At 38.0% G+C, this 24,533-nt stretch overlaps 1 protein-coding gene across 9 annotated transcripts in view; it reads left to right on the forward strand.

Annotated features, from left to right (window-relative positions):
* The first annotated feature begins 829 nt into the window (after positions 1-829).
* Positions 830-24,533, forward strand: part of TULP4 (TUB like protein 4) — a 369,572-nt gene continuing 345,868 nt past the window's right edge. For 3 of the 9 annotated variants that reach the window (XM_056819003.1, XM_056818996.1, XM_056819002.1), the window contains exons 1-2: positions 914-1,076; positions 21,485-21,583. The gene's annotated coding sequence lies outside the window, so the exon portion shown is untranslated. Of the gene's footprint in view, positions 1,077-1,423; positions 1,504-15,529; positions 15,603-21,484; positions 21,584-24,533 lie in introns of those variants that run through there. The other 6 variants (XM_056818999.1, XM_056818997.1, XM_056818995.1 and 3 more) reach the window with 5 other exon arrangements.

Genomic DNA, 24,533 nt, shown 5'->3' on the forward strand with positions numbered 1-24,533 from the left:
TGTTGTTAACTGAAGTAACACAGCTAGTATTTGGGACAGAATTTGAACTTAGGCCAAAGGTGATTCCACTCTACTACTTAGCAGAATAGTTTATATTGTATTTTTTAAGTTTTACAAAGTGCTTTCCTCACTACCCTTTGGGGGTAGGCAGTCGAAACTGTTTACTAATAGCGCACTGCAAAGTTTGAAATTTTTTCAAATAAAAAATTAAAATTTTTTAGTTTTTTTAAAGTGTTTGATTCCAGTAACTAGATGTGGGCAGTGTCATCACAGGGTGTCTGGGCTGTGGGAAAACACTGAGCTCGTCAAATCGGGCAAGTGGGATGAGAGAAAAAGCCGCGGGCATTAGTGGGACCTTTCCGGAATTTGTCGGCCAGGGCTGCCCTACCCTTCATTAGGACGCGCCTCCGTGTGGCCTCGGAGGGAGGGCAGCCCAGACTCACAGCGCTTCGAGGGTTCCGGATGTGTAGATGTGTCCGCCGGGGAGCGGGGGGTGCGTGGAAAGGCCAGCGCGAGGCACCAGGGGAGAGGGTGCGGGGAAGAGGGAAAGAGAGGGAAGAGGGGTTGAGGCAGGAGGGCTGAAGAGAGCAGAGCGCAAGCCGCTGGAGAAGGCGGGGGAAAGAGGGAAGAGGGAAGAGGAAGAGGACGGGCCCCAGCCACAGTCTGGGAATGCTGCCGGCGAGTCCCGTCTGGTCGGGCCCCGGAGCCAGAGTTGGAACGGAGAAGGGAGGAGGTTCGGGGTGGCGCCAGCTAAATGTGCTAGGTCATGTGATGGATCACGTGGCATAGCAGTCAGGGCCCAGCGACGGAGGGAGGCGGAGACTCAGACAGAGACACTGGGAGGGAGGAGGAGGTGGAGGTGGAGGAGGAGGAGGAGGAGGAGGAGGAGGAGGAGGTGGTGGTGGTGGTGGTGGTGGTGGTGGTGGTGAAGGAGGAGGAGGAGGAGGAGGAGGCGGCGGAGGAGGCGGCGGTGGTGGTGCCGCTGGCTGCCGCCGACGCCGACCGAGGAGAAGAGAGGAGACGAGACGAGACGAGACACAGAGTAGCCGCCGGCGCCGCCGCCGCCCCCGGGGGAGGTGAGGCGAGGCGAAGATAGGCGAGGCGGGTGGAAAGGATGCGATGGGGGGCAGCTGTCACGGCCACGGCTGGGATGCTGTTGCTGGGGTGGGGGGAGGTGATGATGGGGAATTCCCACTGTCCTCCCCCCGCAAACTCCCTTCTGCCCCCTAGTCTCTTCCAAACCCCAGGCATCCCTGTATTCCTCTGGGGCTGGCTACTTTCTCGTTCTCGGCTTCATCTCCTCCGCCTGGAGAGCGGGGTGGGGAGGGGGCACCCCGGCCTCAGCCCCAGCTGGGGCGGGGGGGAGCGGAGGGAGGCTTTGCCCGCCCCGCGGGAGGAGGGCCCGGGCTTTGGTCAGCAGACGAGGAGCGGCTACGGCCGCCAGGGGAGGGAGACAGACAGACTGACAGACTGACAGACCCACACACCCAGCGGGAGTCGGAGGTCGGGGGTGCTTGTGGTCTTATGGGGGGGGGCGGGCGCTGGGAGGTAAGCTCCTCCATCGTGGTAGTGGGGGGAGGTGTTAAGCTTTTTTTTTTTTTAATGGGGGGTGGGATACGGGTGTCTGACCCTGGCAGTTTGGGCGGCGGTTGCTACCGTCCTTCCCCCCCCCCCCCTTTTGGCCTTTTGTTTCCACGCTGGAGAAAAGCGGGGCTACTGAGAAATCTGTTTTACCCGGGAGTGTGGAGGAGAGAAGGTGGTGGTGATGATCTGGAGGCGTTTGGCTTGGAGCCATTTTATTTCATTGTGGTGGTAGAAAATCCCTCAAAAACGATTACCCCCTCCCCGCCCTGGAAGACGGGTTTGCACTCTTCCTTTTCCTCCAGTTGAGGAGGGTTTCCCCACTCTTGTTTTAGCCTCCTCCTCTTCTCCAACCTCCCTCATCCCGTCTCGTTTGCCTTTTCCCTCCCTACCCCACCTTCAGCAAGACCCGGGGAGGCCGTCGGGAGCGGGGTGTCTGCAAAGCAGCGCCCAGTCACCTGTCGTGCCAGCTGCATGGAAATCCTGGCACTTCTGTTGTCTGGAGTCTGTGCTGTTTCCTCTGACAAATCACACAGACTCCGCTCATATTATCAGCCCTTTATCCCCTAAAAAAAAAAAAAAGTACTGTGTCTATCCCAAAGTTTGACCCTTTTTGAGGTAATTAGTCCTGGGAATGTCTCACTTCTTCCCGATAGACCTCTCAAACATTGGCTGTAGAGTTTTTTTGTGGTAGGATTTTGAGGGTGTTTTGATATAAACGAGTGGCTATTTCAGTTTTGCTTGCTTGACTTACTAAGGGGAACTGGCTTTCTTATCTTTGGGTTTAAGACCTATTTACTGGGAATGGGGTATTTTCTGGGGAAATGTATTCTCTCTTCCCATATTTATTAGTTTATTTCCTATACGGTTCAAACAAGCCCTTTTATGGAAGGAATGCTTTCTTCTCATCTAGTCAAGATGAAGTTTAAACAAACAGAGATTATTAAAGTACTAAGATCTAAAGGTAGAAACCTGTTTTTAAAGAAAATGTAACATTCTCTGCTGCCTTTCTTTTATGTGCCCATGCCTTTATGGTTGTATTTTATTTATCATGTGTAGGCAAATCTATTTTGTTATGCCATTTCTTGCTCTTAAGGCATCCATCAGTCATCAGGTATTGTGACTTCAAGTTTAAGGGTGTAAGGAATGTAAAATAGCAGAATGATAATAATTTTTAAAAGCCCAACAATAAAAAAACAACAACTTGCAGCTCAGAGAATGACTTTAAATGTTGGCCTTAGAAGCAAATTTCAAAAGTTTGTGTATAATTACATATGCAGAACAGAGTGAGATTTTTCTGCTATATCTAGTCTGATAGTTTACTGTTTTGGAGATGATTATATGAATAAAGCATGAACATCCAAATGAAGTATTCAGCTTCTTAATTTAAATGTTAGTTAATTTGTATAAAAGTTATTAATGAAAGTAAACACTCCTTAAGAATTCTAATAGCTTTGTTTCAGCAAGCATTGTGAAAGTTTCAGTAAATCATATGTTCATTTGTACATCTGAGGGAAATTCTAGAAGCCATCTAGTAATCTCCCTCCATAGAGGATTTGAGAGATTAAATGACTTGTCCATTTTTACCTACTTAGTGAGTAATAACTTCGATTTGACCCAGGTCCTCCTATCAGTTTTAGATTTAATGGTCTTTGTAACACATTGATGAGTTAGAAACAATTTTTTTGTTTCTGCATTGAGCCACAAAGTTGGAAGTACCATTGAAGTTGGATGGCCATTGAAGTTTGTAGCTTTTGTATTGAGATGCTAGTCTTGTGGCTCATTCCTACTTTTTTTGCAAAATGCTGAACAATTTTTAAATTTAAAAATTCAAATTGTCTCAAAAGTCTTAGTTCAGTTTTAAACTTGCAAGCAGCCTTGTTAGGCAGCCTTGATTCTCTTATTTGTTTTTCTAAAGATTCATTCAATAACAAAGACCAAAATGATAATATTATGGAAGATTATGGAAATTAATTTTTCATTTGTAAATCTGAATTTATGCCATTTTTTATTATTACATGCATTGGCATGTTATGATGCTTTGTGAACCATTCAAAGTATCATAAAACTCAGCTGTAATTTGCTTTATGAAGTCTGTAACCTATCCACACACTCTGATCTTATGTGATTCTTGTCTATGTCCTCATAAAAATCCACTAGAGTGTTTACTTGGTGTGCTATAGTACTCAGCCTTTTAACATTGTATAGATACCAGGCTGCTCCTCAATCCACCAATCAACAAGCATTTATTGAGGCATACTACATGCCCCACCATGGGTACAATTAAAATGAATTAAATAACCCTTATTAGTAAGGTACTTATATTCCAATGGGGAAGGCAAGTCTCTCTGTTAGCCCTTGAAATAAACCACCTAATTTAGTTTTATTATAAATTTACTTTGACTGGCCTATCTCATTTTCCCATTGTATATTTCAGGGAGTAATGCTACTTACAAGTCATCATCTATATTTATTATAGCCTGCTTGTGCCTCTTTGCTGCTCTTTTTATTATGAGAAATTTTGATTTTTCAAAAATTGTTGTAGTCTATGGTTTGAGCAGGAGGATCCTTTAGCAGGCACCGATTTAAGTGCCTTTCTTGATGCCAGGCCTTTGGAATACAAAGACAAAAGTGAAAAAGTCCTATCTTGGGAGTAGTTTCCAATCTTATTGGTAGAAGATGCCTCTGTGTGCATGTGTGTATGCAAGATAATTTTAAAGGGCAGGTACTAGCAACTGGGGAAGATCAGGAAAATTTTCATTTAGAAGGTGATATTTGAACTAAGGTTTCAAAGGATTCTAAAAGGCAGAGGTGAAGGGGGAGTGTATTCCAGAACTAGTGCAAAGTTCTAGAGATGGGAGATGAAGGGCTTTGATGAGGAACTGTAAGAAGACCAATTTGGCCTGGTTATAGTGTATTTGAAGCTGAGTAATACATAATAAGCTTGGAAAGGTAGGTTGGGGACAGGTTGTAAAGATTTTTAAATGCTAACAAAGGAACTTATATTTGATTGGTGGAACTACTAGAGTTTGAGTAGCATCATGGGAAGATTATTGGTGTAAAAAAAGATTGTTTTTATTTTTTTGTGGCTTAGGAACTCTGAAAACATCATGAAATTTCTCAAATGCAGTTCAGCCCTCTTTAGTCCTCCTCTTCAATTCTAGACTTAGCTTATTGCCCCATGTGGAGTGGCAGTCCAAGAAAATGGCTAATGAACTAACTCATTGCTCTGTTTGTTTATAAGTGATGGAATTGGGACAATAGACATTGTTCATACATTTAGTTCTTTCTGTTTGTCTAAGCCATAAAACAATGTCATGGGTGGGGAAAAAAAGAGTAAACCAGTTTGGCTGGAGCTTGGTGTTGGTAGAAGGATGACAGAGAGAAGAAATATGGGAGTCAAGGTAGGAAAATTAGAATGATACCAGATTATTGAGAGCTTTGAATGCCAGACATAGGAATTTTTATCTTTAATCAACAAGTAAAAATTGAAAAATTTTGAACTAAGAAGTAATATTACCATATTTGTACATATGGATAATTATTCTGGCAATGGTATGAAGAATAGGAATAGAGGATAGAGATGACTTAGGTGATCTGTTTGGAAGAGGTTATTACAGTAGCTTATGCAGTTCTTGAGGACATTTTTTTGTGGTTATTGTAGTGAGAATGGAGAGAATCTGAAAAGGCACAATTTATAAGATTTGGTAAGTGAATAAGAGATTAGATCATGGAAAGAGTAAAGGATAATCCTGGAGTTTTAAATAGGGGAGATTGGATGACTTACTTTGCTACAGATGGAAACAGTGAAGTCAAAAAGAGGAGCAAATTTTGAGGAAAAGATTGTATTGCTTTTAACATGCTTGAGTGTAATAGGATATATAGGATGTCATCTAAGCAGTTGGAATTGTGGGCTTAAAGCTCAAAAGAGAGGCTAGGGCAAGAGAGGTATGTGCTGAAGCAAATTTGAGCAACCAAGCCTGTTAAATTTTCTCTGGGAGCATTTACACCTCAGAAATCTGCAAACTCTGCAAATCAGATCTTGACTTACTGCTTTGTTAATTGATTAGACCTAACAAAGTGATAGAGAAAAAATTAATGGCATAAACTTGAAAGTGTCATGCATATATTCCCACCCACCCTGTCAACTCCCATCACACTACCATCATACCTCTGTAGTAGAGGGTGGTTGAAATCTTGTGAATGAATCATATTGCTAAAGGAGAAGATGTAGAGAAAAAGGGGAAGTAGGCCTTGGATACACCTTTGCAGGGAAGGTACACATTAATGGATCAGAAGAGAAGGAGTCAATGAAGGAGACAGATAGTAGGATGGTTAGTGAGAGAGGAGAATGAAGAGGACATTGTTTATTAGAATTTAAAAAGGAGGATGTATCTAGTTGGAGGGAGTGGAGGCAATAGTTATAAAAGTTTCAAAAAGGTCAAGAGGGAATGAAGACTTAAAAAAGACTATTGATTTAGTAAATGGGATGTCACTGGGGACCTCTTTTGAAAGAGCAGATTCAGTAGATTCAAGAAGATTCAACAGAAGCCAGATGGCAATAGATTGAGGAATCTCAAGATCTTAGGTATAGACAGGTTATTCAAGAATTTAATATTTTTAGTTGTCATTGAATAGAAACTACCTTTACCCTAGATTGATGAATTGGTGGTGTTAACATGAAGAAGAGATTTATAGTTAAGTGGATTATAAAACAAATTACTTGAAATTGAATTTAGCAAGTGGGACAAGTTGGCACCAAATAGTAGGAATATAATGTGGTATATATAGTGATCCCATACCTATCAAGGGATTTATGTTCCAGAGGACCCTTCCCCCCACGACAGGGGAAAATCTGTGAAGTAGCAGCCTTATATTTATTTCATTATATATATATATGTATATATATATATATATATATATATATATGACAGTTTATAAACCTTTTCCACTATCCAATAAACCTTTTCCACAGTCTTATTAACCTATGGTCACTGAGCCAATCAGAGCCCAGGATACAGAACACAGCCCCGTGGTTGGACACCTTTCATTCCATTAGCCAATAGTGTGCTGTAAAATGCCGTGATACAGCTCCGCAATACAGAATTAGATTTTTTTTTTTTAAACTGTGATATAGTGAAGCCATGATATAATGAAGGATAACTGTAGTGTAAAAAAAAAAATTTGGACTAGGAATGAGAAAACTGGGATTCTTATCCTCCTTCTGATACTTACTACCTGTGTGATTATCATGCAACTTATATGATTATCAAGTCATTAACTTCCAAACTCCTATGTCTCTGAATGAAGGGTAATAGCTGGTTGGCTTACTTCATTGTTTTGGGAAGTTCAAAAGTAGTTGCTTTGTGAAATGCTGTGCACATTTAAGGTATTAATCCTATATTATAAAAAAAGAACAACTTTAAGCCTCCGTTTGTCCAGTAGTCCTTATATTTCCCTTTAGTTTGGGTTGGGCATGCTATAGTTATAAAATCATGGACTCAGAAAACATGAGCTTGAGTCCTGGTTTCTTTTGAACTTTGGCAAATTTACCTTTGAATTTTAAATTCATCATCAGTTAAAGGGTTATAATCATGGTCTATCTGACTTCATTGTTTGTTAGAAAGTTGTTTTGAAAACTTCAAAACATTATTTATGTGCATTGTTATCTATTAATGAATTATTTTTTTAAAAAGAAGACTCCACCTTTACTTTCAAGTTTCATTTATTCATTCATCTAGTTGGAAGACTTCATTCATTCTACTTGTATGTGCTTCTTAAGAACTATTGCTTAATACCTGAAAATTCCTCTTGATATTTATAGGTGAACATTACCGAGTTCAGAATTACTTCATCCTACTAAATATCTCTTAATAATTTATTGACTGTATCATGATTAAAAGTAGATTAAATTTATCCTTGAAGGCTTTACTCTTTTTTTTTTTAAACCCTTACCTTCTGTTTTAGAATCAATATTGTGTATTGGTTCTGAGGCAGATAAGCCATAATGGGGGTTGAGTGACTTGCCCAGGGTCACAGCTAGGAAGTGTCTAAGGTTTGAATCTAGGACCTCCCATCTCTGGGCCAGGCTTTCAATCCACTGAGCCACCTAGCTGTCCTAAGCCTTTACTCTTTTGATGTATAATATTTTGTGTAGTTTTCCTTTCATAGGATCATAGATTTAGAAGAGGCTTTAGAGGCTAGTGAGACCAACTTCCTCATTTTACAGATGGGGAAACTGAGACCCAGCGCAATAAAGAGACTTACCTAGGGTCAACCACATAGCTAATAAAGGTGACAGACTGGATTTTAGTGGCAATTCTCTTAATTCAAGGTCCTGGACTCTTATCTACTACTCCAGTGGTGTAAAATTAAAGAAAAAATCCCTGACAGCAAATTGATTTAGAAAAACCACAAATTAACATTATCTCTGTTGTATTGTTTGTTATTCTTGTTCAGTGGTTTCAGTCCTGTCAGACTCTTCTGGGGTTTTCTTGGCAAAGATACTAAAGTTGTTCGCTCATTTCTTTTCCAGCTCATTTTACAGATGAGGACCTGAGGCAAACCTGGTTAAAAGACTTGTGCAAGGTCATATAGCTTGGAAGTGTCTGAGGCCAGATTTGACTTTAGCTTCAGCTGCCCCCTGTTGTAATTTTATTTATGTTGTAAGCAATTCCTAATTACTGGTTTGGGCAGAACTCAGAAGAGTTTGACATCTTTGTGATACCTCTTGTACAAGGCCTACCCAGGCCCAATTCTTACTGCTTAGCTCCTGAAATAAGCTTCCAAGATCAAAAGAAAACGGGCACTTTCAAGTTAGTATCAAGTAGACAAAATGCTTTGTAATTCTCCAGTCAGGTATCAGACAGATATGCTTTAAAAGGTCTGCAATAATCCTTTTGACACAGTATTATGTTTATAATTTTGTTCACTTTCCATATTCTATTATTTCTTCATCACTAATTATTAAAATTATGTATTTTCCCCCTGGAAAAAACTTCTAGTAGATCTTTGCTATTACTACTAGCTTTGGTAAAACAATAATAATATTGGAATTCAAATGAAACACTTAGAGTTTTTAGTGATGAAACATAATTATAGCTCTAGAAAGTTGATCCACACTGCTATTACTATTGACAGAACTAAGAATTTATAGGTAACATTATTAAGCTATCAATTTTCAGAGAAACACTTCTACTAGCATATAGGGTCAACATTTAATAGATGCTTATTGATTGAATGATCTCCCTTAAAAGTTGAAATACAATGCCAGGTGCCACAGAATGAAGGATACATCCAGTATCAGCAATTGGAATAGCAAGAACTGCATTTGATAAGAAGCTGTGACTTGCCGTTAAACAATTTAGCCAAACTTTTGTCTTACAAGTTGTCACAATAGTTTCTGAGAATTAGAAAGTATTTAAGAAAATGTAAAACCATTCAGCATTTGCCATTACTAAATTTGAAATTACTTACATATCTTTATATATATAAATGCCAGCAAGGGAGGTGTAAGCAACTTTCTGTATTAGAAAGTGTAGTGTAGGAGGGTTATCAGAAAAAAACATTGAATTTCTTTCCAATTTCTAATTCTCACAAATGATTTGAACCACTTTTCTCTTGTCCCCTCCTTGCTTCTTTCATGCTTTTGCTAAAATTTATAATGAAATGAGAAACATAGAAGCGATTGTTCATAAGAATTTTTTCTTTATTTACTTATAAGTGATGAACAAGATAAATTTGGAAATACTTATGAATTAAATATACCACTTACATCAAAGGGAAGAGAAATGTAATTTGTATGTATTGCCCATTAAAATTTTTTTAATACTGAGACCTAAGTAAGATTAAAAGTGATGAAAATGTTGTTTTCAGTTCTTACTCAAATTTGATTCTAAGATGCAGGAGAAAAAATAAAGTAGTCTTGGCGTGCTGCCCAGAATCCACCAATAATAATTTACCAGATCAGTGATTTCCAACCTTTTTAGAGTTTTGATGTCTTTGTTGGATTTCATAGCAGTTCTCTTTCCTCTCTGCCCCTTCCCCAAATGCTTTATGGCTAGCCTGCATGAGTGGGCTCTTATTCTCTCTCATGTTCTATTTTTCTGTCTCTCTTTCTCTTTCTCCCTCTATTCTCTTTCTCATAGCATACATTTGTAAAAAATTCAAGTGAATTAAACCTTTAAAAAGTTATTTAAATATTTTTAATTACATGTTAAAAACAATGTTTAAAATATTTAAAAATTTTTTGATATGCAGTATCTCTCCCTTCTCTTCCTTCCTTATGCCTTGAAAAGGCAAGGAGTTTAATATAGGTTTATATATGTGCAGTCATGTAAAATATATTTCCATATTAGTCACGTTGTGAAAGAACCCCCCCCCCAAAAAAAAAATACCCCAAGAAAAATAAAGGAAAAAAGTGAGCTTTGATCTGCATTCAGATTCCATTAGTTCTTTCTCTGTAGGTAGATAGCATTTTTCATCATAAGTCCTTGGTTGTGTTGCTGAGAATAGCTGTTATTCATAGTCGATCATCATACAGTATTGCTGTGCTTGTGTACAATGTTCTCATTTCACTTTGTAACAGTTCATGTAAGTCCAGGTTTTTCTGAAAGTATCCTGTTCATTTCTCATAGCACAATAGTGTTCTATCACAATCATTTATTTAGCTATTCCCTAATTGATGTGCATTCCCTCAATTTCTAATGCTTTGTAACCACAAAAAGAGGTGCTACAAATATTTTTGTACATATAGGGCCTTCTTTTTTTTTTTCCTTTGGGATACATACCTAGTAATGGTATTGCAGAGTCAAAGGGAATGATTCTGGGTTTTATAGTCCTTTGGACATAGTTCCAAAGTGCTCTCTAGAATGGTTGGATCACAGCTACTAGTAGTGCATTAGCATCCCAATTTTCACACATTCCCTCCAACATTTGTAATTTTTCTTTTCTTTCATATTAATCCTTCTGCTAGTTATGCAAAATTGTTTTATTTTGCATCTTTTTAGTCAATAGTGATTTTGAGCATTTTTTTCTTTCAACTCTAGAGAACTTTGATTTCTTCATCTGAAAACTGCATATTCATATTCTTGATTTACTTATCAACTGGGGAATGACTTGTAGTCTAATAATTTGACTCAGTTATCTATGTAAGAAATGAGGCCTTTACCAATTCCCTCCATCCTATTTCCCCTTTGCTTATCCTTTCCTTTCACCCTGCCCCTTTTCAAAGATATTTTGCTTCTGACCACTGTCCCCCCTCTACCCTCCTTTCTATCAGCTTCCTTTCTCTTAACCACTTTCCTTCCTACTTCTTTCTCTATAGGATAAGATAGATTTCTATATCTCTGTGTGTATGCTATTCCCTCTTTGAGCCAGTAAAGATAAGAAGTTAAGACCTAAGTGTTATCCATCTATTCTCCCTCTTATCTTTCCCTCTACTGTAAAAATTCTTTTGTTCCTCTTTTATGTGAGTTGTTCTATAGCTTTCATTCCTTATTGCAGCCTTCTTTTTTACCCTTTAATTTTATTTTTTTAGATATCCCATCATAGTAAACTCAACCATTCCCTCTGTCTTATATAAAGTTCTTAGGAGTTACAAGTATTATCTTTCCATACAGAAATGTAAACAGTTTGTGCAGTTTTGCTTTTTATGCAGTTTTTTTCAATGGATTTTTTTTTGCCTTTTGAAAAAACAATTGGCTTAGTTCTTTTTTTAAGTTATTTTCTTCAGAAAAATTTTTGTGCCTCTTTTATCAAGCTGACTCTTTTTTCATTATTTTTTTACATCATTCTCATTTCTTTTTTCCAAATTTTCCTCTACTTTTCCTAACTTGATTATTAAGATTCTTTTTAAGCTCTTCTGGGAATTCTTGGGGGTCAGGAGGGTGCTGAGACTAATTTATATGTTTCTTTGAGGCCTTGGAGATAGCAGATTTGACTTTTTTGTCCTTTTTAGAGTTTGTGTTTTGATCTTCCTTGTAACCATAATAACTGTATGTGGTCTGGTTTCTTTCTTTCTCTTTTTTTTGTTTGCCTATTTTCCTAGCCTATTTCTTAACTTGTAACTTTCTGTTAAAGATGGGTTTTGTGTCCAGGGTGAAGGGGGCTACTTTCCCAAGTTTCAGGTTTTTTGTGCTGCTGTTTTCAGGTCTAGTTCTGAGGGTCTGAAAATTTTTAGTTCTTGTAGGGTAGTATGATTTAAAGAGAGATGTGGTCCCTATTCTCCTGGCCTGTGCTGTGCTGTGTGTAATCATAAGCACTCTTTTTACACCCTGGAACTGTGACCAGGGTCCCCACTCCCCTATGGGTGTATACTCTAGTGTGTTCTATTGCTTCTCTTTGCTCTGAGACTGTGAACTAGAACTGCATTTGGGCAATGTAACATTCTTGTAGAGGTGCCAGTAGAGGGTCTCTGGTAATCTTTTTCTGACTAGTTGTCTGACCTCCTGGCTATCTGTGGACTGAGAGCTCCTGTAGCTCCAAAGCTACTGATTCAATCATATCTCAACCCCCTACTCCAGCCCTCCTTCCCCCCCAAGGCCTGCTGCTGGCTTGTACTAGACTTCATTCTACTCCCACCTCAATGAGACAGACCAGTCCTGCTAATCTTCTAAGTTGTTTCATCCCACTCCTTTGTTGGTTCTACTGCTCCAAAATTCCTTTTGAGGTGTTATTTTGAAGTTGTTTGGAAAGGAATATGGATGAACCCAAGTGAGCCCCCTCCTTTTACTCTGCCATCTTGGCTCCAAATTGAAATTTTATGGAGAAATTTTTCTTCATCCAATATAGGTGAAGCAGAATGGAAATCATTATGTTATGACCAGTTTATTATTGTGAATCAGACATGCATCTTGACTCACTTATGTCTCTGAAATATGACAGAGAAATATGAACAAATGTTATAGGTTCCCCATGGACTAAATGCATCATACTATTCCTCATAGAAGATTTTGATGAGAATATTTATGAAGTTCTTGGGAATCAGCTTTTTGAAAACATGAGGTAGTTAAGGTTAAAATAATTGTTTCAATGAAATCCTAAGGCATAAAAGGAGTATTGGGTACAATTTAGGGATGAGAGTAGTATACTCATTCTCTGCATCTTCAGTGTATTGGGGTATTATATGGCTTCTTTCATGCTTTGCCTTTTTTGTATATGATCTCCTTGGCATCAGTATATTGATAGTAATGTTATACAACTAGGTACCTTAGACCAATAATAGTGAATCTTTTAGAACTTTTTAGAGATGCCATGCCATGCCCTACCCACCCATAGACTGTGTGCAGTGCCTCTCCCAGAGATCAAGTTCGTCCCCCTCCCCCCCATTCAGGGGTGGGGGCCAGGCTCCTACCTAGCCCTCTTGTGTTCGAGGTGGGGGGAGCTGCCATCTACTGCCTTGGGGACACAGAGCAAGTAGGCTGGGGGGAAGGTGACTCAGATTGAGTGCTCCACCCCTAGTGTTGGAGGGCTGGGGCCAGGCTCCCAGCCTGTTGGGTTGAGATGCCTCCTGCTGCCCGGGGGCCTGCCCCTGAATCCAGCCTGCCTATTGAGCTTATGTAGGGGTGGGAGGAGGGGGCAGAGAGAGTGCTGCCTCCCCATCCCCCACTGGAGGCTTGTGGGGGAAGGATGGGGAGATCTTTTAGAGGGTGGATCCTGGCCGATAAAGGAGGAGACACCCTCCTCCCTCCCTGCAGCCTGTAGCCTCAGAGGGGAGAGATAAAGGGAGGAGAGTAGCCCTGAGTGCTCTGCTCTGGGGAGGGAGTAAGCGCAGAGGGGCAGGGAGGCCCAGTGGAGATAGGGAAGGGAGCAACTCTGGCTGGGACAGTAGGCCCTCATGCCCACAGAGAGGTCCTTGGGTGCTATCTTTGGCATGTCTGCCCTAGGTTCACTATCATGACCTTAGACTTTTTTGTTTCTATACCAGGAAGTTGGAATTTTTCCTCAAGTATATAAATAGTATTAATTACTTGTGTTTGCATTTGAGGAATGTCCCTAGTAGTCTTCTTATATGATCCAGACTACTTTGTATTATCAGTGAAGAGCAAAGAGAGAATTGACATATGAAATATAGTTGAAATACCCAAACCTCAAATTTTTCTTTAATTTTAATCTTACTGATTTTTTTTTTACTACAACTACTCCTTCATAATAAAGAGAAATAGGTAAGACTCATTGATAACAGCAGCTATGTCTGATAGCAAATGGAATATTTTCCATCAATAGTTCATTACTTTTTTACCAAGTAGAGGAAAATGTTTCATCATTGTTCCTTTTGACTAGTTGTCTCAGGCTCCTGTTTCTGACCTGGGTTTCTTCTCTACTCCTTCTGTTCTACTTAGTAATCACATTAACTCCTGGGGTTGTAATTATTGGCTCTATGCCAATGATTCTTAAATTTACCTATCCTGCACTAACCTCTGTGACCTCCAGTCTCATGTTCAGCTGCTTTTTAGACATTTTAGACTGGATGCCCAGTTGGTATTTTAGGCGCAATATATCCAAAGCTGAACTTGTTTCTTTCTCCCTATATCTTTCCCCCTTCCAAACATCTCTATTATTGTCAAGGGCTCCAAGTCCTCTCAGCCTCTCAAGGCTCAAGTGACCTAGGTATATTGTTCCTTAATTCCTAACTATCTCTTATCCCCATATACAATCTGTTCCTAAGGCTTTATTACCTTTGTAACATCTCTTGAATATCCCCACTTCTGTTCTGAGATTGCTACCACTGTGGTTTAGGCCCTCTTCACCTCACACTTAGATTATTGCGGTAGCTTGTTGGTGGGTCTGACTGCTTCATACTTTGCCTTAATCCAGTACAATCTCCATTCACCCACCGAACTGATTTCCTAAAGCATAGGTGTCAATATTCTACACACAAAAACTTCATTGGATCTCTCTCACCTCCCAGATCAAATACAGGATTCTCTGGCATTCAAATCCCTTCATAATCAATTCTCCTTTCCCCACCCACCTTTCTAGGCTTCTTATAAGTTACTCTCCTATTAGTGACTCTGGCCTCTTTTCTGTTCCTGGAAGAACATACTCTATCTTTTGGTTCTGGCCATTTTCTCTGGATATTTCCCATGCCTGATTTCTTTTAAATTCCAACTCAGACCCCACCTTTTATAAGAAGCCTTTCAATACCTCTTAATTCCAATACCTTCCCTTTTATTTATTTCCTTTTTATTGCTTATATAGATTTTTTGGTATTTATTTGCTTGTTGTCTTCTTTCATTAGATTGTAATAGAAGCTCCTTAAGGTCAAGGATTCTCTTTTGCCAACTTTTGTAATCACCAGCACTTCGTATAGTGCCTGACACATAATAGTTGCTTAATAAATGCTTTTGACTGAGTTTTGGTCAATTTTAGCCTTTAAGTTTAGCCAATTTACTATAAGCATTTAAAAAAAATTATTCTCTAAAGCTGCAGAATTAACTGACTTGTGCCTTAATTTTTTCCCACCAGTTTCATCTTATAGTAGTAGAAATGATAACAAGCAGTGAAATATTTGAATCTAAATAGATAGATAGAAAGATAGTAGTCAAAGTGATTTCACTGAATGGTGGGGATTAAGAATAATTTTACAAATTAAATAATCACTTCCTCAATGGTGAGAGATGACTTGGGCCCAATTTTTGTTTACTCTGTCTAACTGAACTTGGTAGGTAACATAGATTACCTCTTGGAACATGGTACTCTGAGAAGTATGCCATTTTATAGAACATGAAATTTCAGACAATAAAGGTCAGTGAACTTTCAGCTGGGGTGGTTTCCTTTATTAACACCTGTATTTTGTTTGTATTTTACATAAGCGTGGCATAAAAGTTAAGCCCCCCTGCTTCTTGATATTTTAGGAGTTTCCAAACCTCATTTATGGTGATCATATATATGTAAAAACATCTTAAAATAAGATTTTCTGAATCTCTGCTTTACCTTTTGTTTTTAGGTTTCATTTTTCATATTTATCTAGAAAGGAATTGACCTGGGTTGGATTGAATTTTAGAGCACAGGAGGTAAATGTAAGTGATTGAACAAAAAGCAAAGTGGATCCACAAATTGAGATTATGATGGTTATATAATTGCATCAAAAACGTTTCCCCTAGCCTAATTTTGTAGGACTAAACATATGTGAAGGATAGATAATAAAAGAATGCACCATAAGATGAAGTAGTTCCCTTTTTCATATAGGATGAACAGAAAAATAATTTTATTGTATTGACCTCTGACTCCTTGTTACTTCTCTAAGTAGCTGTCCCAAAGCACCTCCCTCGTCACTACCATTTGTCTAAGCAGAGAATTTCACCTTTTACTTCCCAGGAAAGATCAAGGCAATTTGTGAGCTTCTTAAACTCTTTTCTTCTCCTTTTCTAATCTTTTGATATCTTTTTAGAAAAATTTCTTTTAAACTCTTACCTTCCCATCTTGGAATTAATACTGTGTATTGGTTCCAAGGCAGAAGAGTGGTAAGGGCTAGGCAATGGGAGTTAAGTAACTTGCCCAAGGTCACATAGCTGGGAAGTGTCTGAGGCCAGATTTGAACCTAGGATCTGCCATCTCTAGGCCTGGCTCTCAATCCACTGAGCTACCCAGCTTCCCCCTCTAATCCTTTTATATCTTAATGTATCATTCTTTCTCTTCGTCATGTCTCAGAAGAGACACTCTTTCTTGTCTCTGCAAGCCCTTCATACTGTTATCTTCTCTTTCTTCCCCTTCATTTCTCAGCTTCTAGGAAGAATAGTTAATATTTCCTTGTAACTAACTCATTTTTTAACCCATTGTAGTTGGCTTTTGTCTCCATTACTCAATTGCAACCACCCTTCCCATAGTCACTAAATCCAATGATCTTTTCTTAGTTTTCAGCCTGTTAGAATTTTTTCCTGCTTTTGAGATTGTTTGATTTTTTTCTTGATTATTCTATGTCCCATAGCCCTATTCTGGTTTTCCTAGCTCTCTGATGAATATTTTTAATGCTTACTTACTGATTGCTCTTTATATATCAAAAGCTTTGACATTTTCTAAGACCCTCTTCTCCTCTGTTCAATATCTACATTTTCCCTTGGTGATCTTATCCACTTTAATAATTTTATTTATCGCCTATATACATTTGAGTTTCAAATCTATCTATATCTATAGTCTCAAAATCTTAATTCCATTATTAATTGCTTGCTATGAATATTTCTATTTAGATTCCTTGTTGAGACCTTAGTGATGAGACCCAAAGTGAACTCATTATTTCATTAAGTGATTTATCATTATCATCTCAGCAAGGCATCCTGAAGGAGAGTCAGGAGATGGCAAGTGCCAGGCAAATCAAAGGAGATAACCTAGGACTTTGAGCCTAACAACCTTGGGAATAGCAGAAAACTCTAAACAACCTCACCTTTTTTCAGACCAGCCCCCATAACTATTATTGAGAGGAGAAATCATTGTAGAAAGGGGGTCCACTTTTCTTATCACCATCAGTGATAACCGCTGACTAAATGCCATGATACAATCAGGAATATTAACTAATGAGAGTGGCAGCATCTCCCAGAGCCCTGATTTCACTTCTGTATAATTAGAATCTGCTCCCCAGGACTCCAAATCCTAGCATCCCACTTTTGTTCTCATGTTATATGCTTATATTTTGGAGATAAAGTATTGTGTAGCTCCACCCCTCTCTCTTTTCCTGTGAACAAAGCTGGGAAAACTTCTTTACTCAGGCTTTTACTTTTTTCTTTCTTCTACTTCAAGTAATTAATACATCTTATAAAATATAATACTTGGAGTTATTGGATATTAATTTAAATCTTACACTTCTGATCCAGTCTCACAGCTATTATCCAGGGAAGCAATTCCTGTGAAGAAGGGTCCAGCTAGCCTAGCTGAAGGAGGCACATTTTAATAATAAGCAGCATGTGTAGGTTAAGTTGTATACCACCAAGTTGACCACCATTTATTTCTCAGATTCTGATGGAAACAGCTCAGGACACTGTGAACTTTAGATTACTTCATCCTACTTAGTCTAACAAAAATCAGGAATGTCTACACCCATACTTAAGGATTAAATATTTTAGAGGATGGCCTGTGACAGACATGTGCTAGCAAATGACAAATCAGAAACAACTGACAGACCCCCTGGGCTGGCCTAAGTCAAGCCTAAGATATCATTGGGACATGTGAGATGCAGGAAAGTGATGTAAAAACTGTCTATATATTTTGCGTCACTTCCTCTCTCCAGGCTGTTGGATGGCAGATAGGTGGCTGGCAGCAGCTGGCTGAGTGTGTCAGCATCTTGGTGTGGCGGCTGCTATTGTCTGGTTTTTAGTGGTGAGTTTTCCTTGATACCATACTGGTGGAAGCCTAGTAACCTAGTTCCGTGAGGCATCTTCTCTAAGATCTCTTAGAGTTTTAGGTTGATTCTTTCTCTTTTACCTTCCAAACACTATCCACTTAGAAGACTCTAATCTTCTTCAGAAACCTTGTGGCAGAGGATTTTGAACTCCTCCTGGCACAGGCCAGGCAGGAGAAATCCTATACCCTCTCCCTCTCTCTTCTTGATTTCTTCCCTATATATTGATTAAACCACCATATATTTCCAAACTGACTTGGGTATTTTCATTTGGGATATCCCCTGGTGACCAAAAATTAAATTTAGATTAGGTCACGACCCTAAATTATCCTTACAGCACTGAATCCAAGACCTTCAGGAATAGGAATATTTCTAGCCCATGTCTAGCTATTATACAGGAAAGCAGCCTTTATGGAGAGGAGCCTGGCAATTTTCTTCTGTATGTGTTATAGGCACCTACTGAAGATGCAGGAAGGAAAGTTCTTGCCACCATCATATAATTCAGCATCAGAAATTGATTCAGTGGAGATGTTATTAAAAGAAGTGGCATTATTATCTACTTTGCGGCAGTATTCTAAGGACCATAGGAACTTGGCTTCTGACTTGAAACTAAAACCTTCCATATGTGCTGAATATGAGTTCCCCAAGAGCAAGGGGATTATCTTTTCTGTTTCTATACCTAGCACTTATGCTACTTAGTGGGTAAAAAGTGCTTAATAAATGCTCATTCATTCATTCATTCCCTCTTTGTACCTCTAAATTTGCCCTTTCTCTTAACTTCTGTATTATTGTTGGTTATACGTTTGATAAATAGGCTTAAATTCCCTGAGCATCTCCTTTTTTTTTTCTAGGCAACTATTTCTAGTCATGCTATATTGACCTCCATAGTATCTATTCATCTATGCCCTCCTTTCCATTTCTACTACCACTGCCTTAATTCAGGTGCTCCATACTTTTCCTGTGGAAAATATTTTCTAGGCCTTACGTCTTTGTGTAGATGCATGCTTTATACTACTTTCAAAGTAATCGGGCTTAATATGCAGATTTAATGTCACGACTTTGCTCAAATTTATTCAGTGATTCCCAGTTGCCTATGGGATACAATATAAATTACTTATCCTGATAGCCAGTGTGTTGCAGTCTGACTAGTCAGTCACTTCTCATTTCCCAATCCCTTTTTAAGTTCTTCTTCATTTGTGCACATCTTCCCTACTTCTTGAAAAACCTCTTGAAAAACCTACTCTTTCTTTCCATATCAGGTGCTGCATGCCTTTTCTAGAGCCCAATGAGAAGTGATCATTCTCTTCTAATATATTATCTTTCTCTATTTGACTTTTCTTATGTACTTATTACATTCTATCTTATAATTATGTATATGCTGTAACTCTACATAGATTTAAAAACCTTGAGGTGGAGGACTACATAATTTTTTATCTTTATGTCCCCAATATACTCCTTGTTCTTTAGTTGGTTCAGTTTTGTGACATCATTTGGAGTTTTCTTGGCAAAGATACTTGAGCAATTTGCCATTTCTTCCTCCAGTTCATTTTACAGATGAAGAAGCTGAGGCAAATAGAGTTAAATGACTTGCCCAGGATAACTTAGCTATTAAGTATCTGAGGCCAGATTTGAACTCAGGTCTTCCTGACTCTAGACCTAGTATTCTATCCACTGCACCGCCACGATTCCCTAATGTGCTTAATAAGTGCTTATTGAATTGAAAAATATTTTAAGAGCTTAATTTCACTTAAATTCAGTTACATAAACATTAATCATCTACTAGGTAAGCACACTAAGTGCTGGTGATACAAATAAGAAAAAAAGACATTTCTTTCCCTCCAGGAATTTGCAATCTGATTGGGCAAGACAACATGAAAAAGGAAGCTAAAAAGGTATATGGAGGGCACCTGATATGAGAGCATGGTGTTACCCAAAGTTGAAGTCAAGCAGAGTTGCTGATGGAAATTGGAATTAATTGTAGATGGACTTAACTGGAGAATGTACTTAGACATTATGCCATTGGTGTGAGATGTGGAGAAACAAAGTTGCATAACCTAGCATGTAAAAATTAGAAATGAGTTTACTTTTTTTGGAGATGCTAGGTAGACTTTGAAATGGAGGTAGAGCCACTAATAGCAACAGGTCTTATAAAGGCTAATTTAGTCATTGGTCTTTTTTTTTAAACCCTTATCTTCTGTCTTAGAATCAATACTGTATATTGGAGAAGAGTGGTAAGGGCTAGGCAATGGGAGTTAAGTGACTTGTGTAGGGTCCCACAGCTATGACATGTCTGATTCCCCATTTGATACCAGGATGTCCTGGCTCTCAATCCACTGAGCCACCCAGCTGCCTCCTTAAGTCATTGCTCTTATAAACATGACACATACAGATAGCAACTCATACCAAGGCATCATTTTAAAACTTGAAGTACATTATGTATATGCAAAAAATACTATTCTAATCTTCCAAGCTGTCAGTTTCTTTTCCATTATACATGGATTTTCATTCTGTAAGGTGTCTTTCTTGTCAGACCTCTATTGCATTTTCCTTCTTCCCCAGACAAGAGTTGAAAGTTTGTCAGATTGTTGCCACTGTTTTTAATCCAGAGAAAGAGACAGACATACTTATATGGTGATTTTTGCTGTAAAGAATCCTTTTGTGTTCCACAATGACATAGAGCTAATATGTAAACTTAGAAAGTCTCTTCCCTTATCCTTTGTAACTTTGGGTTTAAGGAAGACCAGCACCCAGATCATATTCCTTAGAAGTGTGTTGTATATTTCTTAAAAAAAAATCAATGCTTATTTTTCCATTCATGTGAATTTGAAAGTTTTATCTCTGTTAACTTCCTTGCATAGTTCTTTCCTAACACAAAGTGGAGACCAATGAGGGAAATTAGGTGATAAGGGTAGGAAGGAAAATGAATATAACCAAACTGTTAGTTCAGTTTCTACCTTGATTGATTGTAGTTACAGGGATAGAAGACATATAGTAGATTGGTATAGCATTAATAGTAAGCCACAGGGCTTCTTTGAATTGCTTAGTTATAAGATTCTCAAACCATACTCATTCACCATTTTGGTTTTGACTTATTATTAGTCATAGGTTGCATTTTTTGGGAGTCATCTGTTAATATTGACTCTGAAGTCAGTGTTATTGCCCAAATTTGTGCCTCTGCCCTCTTTTTTGTTACATTTTCATAATTGTCAGGATTTTTTTTTTTACTTCCCAGTTTCCCAAGATAGTATTTTGGGTGTATGCCCTTAGGAGATTTACTGTTAAGCATTAATTCATTTAAGCTTTTAGAAATTGTATGTAACATTCTATATATGAATAGAAGCTTTTAAGCAAGAAGAAAACATTTTTCAAATATTACTTTGCTCTGATTAGTCAAAACAACATTGTTATTATGAAATAGAAGTATAATGAAGGTAATCTATTTCTGCTGTTTTCTAAAATTCAACTATCATCAGAATAGTGTTGATATTTAATTTTATAAAACATGCTTTCATTTTTATCTGTCAGATTTTTTAGTAACATGGATACTTTATATGTTTTTTATTTTTGCAGAGGCAGTTAAGTCTAGTAGGATATTGGACTGGGTATACTAGACTGCCCCACTGCCATTCACTTCATTTATCTGTATCCCTTTCTGAGTGTTGAGGAATGGTAAGTATATTCAAAATCAATAAATATTTATACTAGGTTCCATACTAGGTACTATTTCTTGCACCATAGCAATTGTTTTTGTTAGAATGAATTGTGGAAAGAGATAGAAGGACTGAATTTGAGCATCATTCATATATAGATATTGTACTTTAAAGTGAAATCAGATGATGAAATTCAGCATGCTCCCTTATTCTTTGTAAAGATAGGGGAAAAATTGTTAAGATCAAAGGGAAAATTACTAAGAGCCCAAACAGTAGTAAGGTACTTGGGGATCAAGTTAAATATTTAGAGAAGAGAGCTGTGGCTAGTGCAATAGGAGGGTTTGGACAAAAAAAAAAAGAATGTTGGCCTTGATTTTCTGGCTGTTTTACAAAACCTATTAGAGAGCAGTTTTTGTGAAATGGTTATCTAGGAACCATTTTTACCACTGTAGAGAATGAGAAGACTTTACTGAAACTTTTCTTCCTGGGAGCTATTTGTAAATAAACATAAACTTTTAAATGTGTTGGCAGATGTCCACTGACAGAAATAGTTTGTGGCATTTTTCAGTTTAGGTAAATAAAAGCCCTAGGGTTTTTTTTTTGTTGTTGTTATTCTCAAAAATCTCTTTTCTTTTCACCATCATTGTAATAAACCACTTCATTCACATGGAAATCAATAAACTTCAGGTTTTCTCTTGGTGGTCAAAAGGCAACATTGGTGACTAGAATGTGTTTATCTGAGCTTATTACTTTCAATTTGTAATTTTTCTTTTCTTTTTTTTAAACTCACATCTTCTGTCTTAGAATAACTACTGTGCATTGGTTCCACGAAGAGCAGTAAGGGCTAGGCAATAGGAGTTAAGTGACTTGCCTTGGGTCACACAACTAGAAAGTGTCTGAAGTCAGATTTGGATCCAGGCCCTCTAGTTTCCAGGCTTGGCTATAGACTAGCTGCTCCTAGCCTGCTCTTTCTTAATGTAAATTTAGGCTTAATCATCATCATTATAAACTGAATTACCAAGGCAGAGAGATGTCAGGTAAACAATGATCAGGAAAAGGGACTTTCTAAAGTCCAAAGGAGCTTTTTGTCTATAAACCTGATAAATTGAGTAAGTCACAGTTTCCTTGCTTTCTTCTTCAATCTGCACATAAAGTTTGCTGTGTTCTGATTTAGATATAGTTTTATGTCATATTCTTAGTCTTTGATTATTTAAGAAGAAAATTCAGAGAATGTATGTGTATATGTGTGTAAAACCGTGAATAAATATTTCAGATTTTTAAATAACTTGCTCTTAATGTTTTAATGTCTCTGAAATTAAACTTCCAACATTACTAAGTTCCTTCAGGATGAGTATAATCAGATATTCTCTGATTCATATGAATATATTAGCAAAACTATATCACATCCCAGTGTAATCATGCAGAAAACATGGCATAGAGTAGTGTTGTGATAAAAACTATACTTTCCTCATGATTACATTAGTTAGTGATTTGGTACCTGCCTGTTCTAATTAGTAGAGTTATAATGAAATTCATTTTTACTTTAAGGAATTTAATTATTAATAATTTAAGGAATGAGAACCAGGAGTTGTGTAGAATTCTACATGCAATTGGAAGCTTTTTGAGTAAAAGTGGGAGGTTTTGGTGTTTCAGGTAGCAGCAGGTGAGCCTACTGCTAAAGTTGCCATAATTGGAACAAGACTCTTCTGAGTTGCCATCTGTTCAAGTGCTGTTCAGAAATCAACAGTGTCTTTGGAGTAACATAGAATTATTTTGTTTATGCTGAAATATTTAAGAATTAGTAACAGCAGGACAGAGCTGGTCAGGCATTAGTAGAATGGGGAAATTAGTAGTATGGTGGAAGGGGAAATTACTAATTTTTTACAAATGTCCATTTTAACAGTTTGTCAGACAGAATCAAAACCACACCTTCTCTCTCTTCCTGGACACCCAGATGGTTACCCAGTTAGCTACAATTCTGTATTTGTCAGGCTCAGCAACTGAACATTATTTGTGACTGTTATATATGATATTGTATAGAAGATAGGCAGAATAGTGTAGTGGACTGAATATTGAACTTTATCAAGAAGGATCCATTTTAAAGTCTTGCCTCAGACACTTATTAGCTATGCCACCTTGGGCAAATCATTTAACCTAGATGAACCTCAGCTTCCTTATCTATAAGTGGGAATGATAATAGCATTCACTTCAAAGGATTGTGAAGATCAAATGAGATTATGTAAAACACCATATAAACCTTAAAGTGATAGCTGTTATAATTATTACAAATGCTAACTATTTCATTATATAATAAATATGTAGATACATATAATCATTAGACTGTTAGATTGTTCATACCTTTTTTGATGGGGTTTAGATAGAGTATGAGGTTGCTATCCAAGCTGTTATTCCTATATGTTTACTTTTATGAGAAACATTGTGTAGTTGCATAACATGACTCCTTTTTTTAAAAAAATAAGAGTATTGTGACATATCCATTTTTCTAGACTCATGTTCATGACAACTTGAGTAAATGACAGGAAATATGTAATTTGTCCCATTTGATTTTTTTTTAACCCTTACCTTCTGTCTTAGAATCAATAGTATATATTGGTTCCAAGGCAGAAGAGCACTAAGGGCTAGACAATGGGTGTCAAGTGACTTGTCCAGGGTCACACAGGTAGACCTGAGGCCATATTTGAACCCAGCACCTCCCATCTCTAGACCTGGTTCTCAATCCACTGAGCCACCCAGCTGCCCCCTCCCATTTGATTTTAATTCTTCTTGGTCTCTGTATTTAGAAAGTTTTTCATTCGATAGTTTTTGGAGATTGAGAATTTGGAATAGGGATATCTGTTACAGAAGCTCATTTTTATGGTTCATAGTTTTGTCAGAGTAGTTTGAGGCTACAGTTCTGTCTATAATGATACTCTACTGCCAATACAATTTATTTGCTGGATTCTCAAGGG

The sequence above is a fragment of the Monodelphis domestica genome, chromosome 2, assembly GCF_027887165.1.
Source record: "Monodelphis domestica isolate mMonDom1 chromosome 2, mMonDom1.pri, whole genome shotgun sequence".
Lineage (NCBI taxonomy): Eukaryota > Metazoa > Chordata > Mammalia > Didelphimorphia > Didelphidae > Monodelphis > Monodelphis domestica.